The sequence below is a fragment of the Mustela lutreola genome, chromosome 4, assembly GCF_030435805.1.
Source record: "Mustela lutreola isolate mMusLut2 chromosome 4, mMusLut2.pri, whole genome shotgun sequence".
Lineage (NCBI taxonomy): Eukaryota > Metazoa > Chordata > Mammalia > Carnivora > Mustelidae > Mustela > Mustela lutreola.
Genome location: NC_081293.1, coordinates 107843495 through 107846862, shown reverse-complemented (window position 1 = coordinate 107846862; position 3368 = coordinate 107843495). Strand labels below are relative to the sequence as shown.

The following is a 3368-nucleotide window of genomic DNA, read 5'->3' as shown; positions in this document are numbered from 1 at the left end:
GTGAGCACAAGCAGGGAGACCAGGAGAGGAAGAGGGAGAAGCAAGCTCCCCGCCGAGCAGGAAGCCTGATGCGGGGCTTGATCCCAGGACCCGGGGACCACCACCTGAGCTGAAGGCAGATGCCCAACGACTGAGCCACCCAGGTACCCTTTCCGACCTATATTTAAGATAACTTTGTAGGCGTATAAAATGTGCGGGGAGTCTCATCTTGCGGTCTTCTTTCCCATGACCTTGGGGCGGCCGTATCTCCCAGGAGCCCTGATGCTCTTCAATGAAAAATGGGGATTTGTGATCTCAGCGAGACCGGGACGCTAGGAGTGCTCACTGCTCCTGAGATGCTGCTTCTGGACAATCCCACCAGACAAAACGTGTGTGTGTGTGTGCGCACACATTCACACGCGTGTGCACACACAGGGTCACACATGCACACCAGCATACAGATCCGTGTGCACACATTCGCACATGCACCAGCATACACGTGCATGTGCACACATGTTCACGCACGTGCCAGCATACACACGTGTGTGCACACATTCACACACGCACACGCCAGCATACATGCGCGTGTGCACACACATTCACGCACACACCAGCATCCACACGTGTGTGCACACACATTCAATCACCCACATGCGCCAGCATACACGCGCATGTGTGCACACGTTCACACACGCGCACGCCAGACCCTCCAGCCCCACCAAACCCCCCGCGTGCCCCCCTTGCCTTCTCCCTACTCCGACGAGAACCTGACTCGCGTTGTCCGTGTCATCGTGGCGCCGACCCACGACGGCCTCCGAGCCACTCCGGCCCATCCCCGCGCCACAGCACCAGGCCCCCAGTTCGCCGTCGGGTTCGTTGCAGCAATGACACGTTTACGACACGTCAGTCGCCTCATGCCGGTTGCTCGCTTCGACTCTCCCTGCAAACCGAGCGCGCAGCGCGTCTCCCCATGCATCCCGCTCGTGATCCGCTCGTGCTCCCCTGCACCCCCGCGACGGCTGATTTCATGCTGTTCTCTGAGTACATGGAATGCTGATTCGTCTCCAGCAGTCAGACCTCGAAGACGCACCCAGACATCCACTCCCTGCCCCAGCCCTTCCTCGACTCTGTTCCCTCCCTGGAGGACCCAGTCCCCTCGTTCTCTGCTCCTCCATCCCTCCCGGGCGGCGTTCCCCGCTGTTTTTGCCGGGACTGTCGGACACACGTGTACTTCGCTATCCCCCTTCTTTCTTACTACGCAGCGTGCTCTCTGTCTTCTTCGGTGTCTGCCTGCCACAGCCCACGGCACCCCCGAGAAGCCGCTCCCAGCCCTCCGTGCACATCTTTCCTCTTCCACACAATTGCTTTCTTCTCCTTCTGTGTTAGTAACCTATTTTTTTTTTTTAAAGCCACTGTCCTATACTTGGACAGTTCGGTAATTTCCAATATTGTGCAATGACGAGCAACGCTGCAAGGCGTGGCTGTGGGCACACACGAGGTTTTGTGTGGGGAGGTGTGTTCTCAGGGTAAATGTCTAGAAGCGGGGTTGTGGGCCAGCGCGTAAAGATGTCTGTATTTTGGATATCGCCAAGTTTGTCTCCCCAGGAGTTCCCTCAGCAGAGTAGAGCAGGGACCCTCCGCCAGACGCCCGCCGAGCACACGGTCCAGGTTTTGGAGTCCCGACAGCCTGCGTTCTCCCCATCAGTGTCGTTATGATGCGCGTGCCTCTCGCCATGCGTGAAGTTCGGGCACCGTTTGATAAGTGTAAGAGCTGTTTTTACGTCTCTTTTTTGTGAATCACCTATTTTTACCTCCCTTACAGCCATTTTATAGGGCTTTTTGTTTCAAAATAATTCCAATTTATTCCGAACTTTTGCCCAGATATTTTTCTCCACATGTACATCCCGAAAGACAAACATTGATGAATTTGTGATTCTCGGTCTGTCTTTTAACCGAATTAAAGAAGCTTTGAACTGGTGTACGAGGGAGAGAGCATTTGAACTGCGGTAAAGACTTAAATTCAAAAGAGAAAACGATGCCCGTCTTTGTTCCTGAGCCTTGGGGTCCCGCAGCCCCCAAAGAGCAGGGAGCCGTCCCTGCCAGCCCTCAGCTGCCAGGACCCTCATCACCGACGTTACAGAGCAATGCTGTGCGTGTAATTCACGCGTGTCAGCGAGGACAGGCTAGTGCCATCAGAAATACGTGTTCTGGGCTCCCCTTCACCCGAGGAAGTGCTAAAGTGTTAAAGGATATTTCAACATAATAAAAGTAACTCCTGAAAAGTAAAGTGTTTTGGGGTGTCTTTTATCCACTAGGGATATTGATTCCCTTACCTGTGACATATGTTGCTGGGGCACCTGGGGGACTCAGTTGGGTGAGCGTCTGACTCCCGGTTTCTGCTGAGGTCATGATCTCAGGGTCGTGAGATCAAGCCCTGCGTGGGGCTCCACGCTCTGCACAGAGTCTGTCTGGGATTCTCTGTCCCTCTGCCGCTCCCTCAGCTGGAAATTTGTGTTGACTTTTAACTGAAGACATTTGTATCATCTAAGGGGGGAGTCATGGGAGTCTCTTCCTTAGACCCATTCATAAGATAAATAGCATTAACACATTTCCTAACGCTGACTCGCCCTTGAGCAAGGTGCTAAAACCAGTCAGTCTGGGAGGATTCTTAACTAGTTCCCAAAGTGATGTTGGAATTGGTTTGTTGAAAAGTTTGTCTGGGTGCTCTGTTTGGTTATTTAAAATAACATTAGTTTGGAAATCTTTTTTTTAGGTTATTTATCAGGTTTAAATATCGTTACTATATTTGCTTCATGAAAAGAATTCGAAGTTTCAGTCTCGTCTCAAAAAGCTCGCTGGAACTCCCCGTACTGAGGCCTTGCTGTGATATACTCGACGATAAGGTTTTGCAGTTTTCCTGTGAAGTGTGCCTGCTGGTGAACTCACCTCCTCCTCCTCTTCCTGCCTCCTCGGCAACCTACTTGTGTGGGTTTTGGTAAACTGTATTCCCCAATAAATATTCTGTTTCACTAAGATCTCCAGCTGGGTTTGCATAGACACAGGCAAGGTCCTCTCTCCAGGCTTTCAACCTTCTACATGATCTCTGTCTCCAACGTCTGTCTCTGTGTCTCTGTCTCTCTTTGTCTCTGTGTCTCTCTGTCTCCCATCTCTGTCTGTCTGTCTCTCTGTCTGCCATCTCTGTCTGTCTCTGTATCTCTATCTCCCATCTCTGTTTCTGTCTGTTTCTGTGTCTATCTGTACCTGTGTCTGTCTCTGTCTCTGTCTCTCTGTCTCTCTCTCTCTATTTTCTCTCTGTCTCTGTGTCTCTGTCTCCCATCTCTCTATCTGTCTCTCCATCTCTCTCTGCCTCTCTGTCCATCTCTGTTTCA

General features: G+C 51.8%; 1 long non-coding RNA gene across 1 annotated transcript; it reads left to right on the top strand.

Annotated features, from left to right (window-relative positions):
• The first annotated feature begins 1572 nt into the window (after window positions 1–1572).
• On the top strand, window positions 1573–3008 carry LOC131830368 (uncharacterized). The gene is made up of 2 exons (XR_009353130.1): window positions 1573–1743; window positions 2753–3008. It is a non-coding gene; the product is annotated as an uncharacterized LOC131830368 (long non-coding RNA).
• The last annotated feature ends 360 nt before the right edge of the window (window positions 3009–3368 follow it).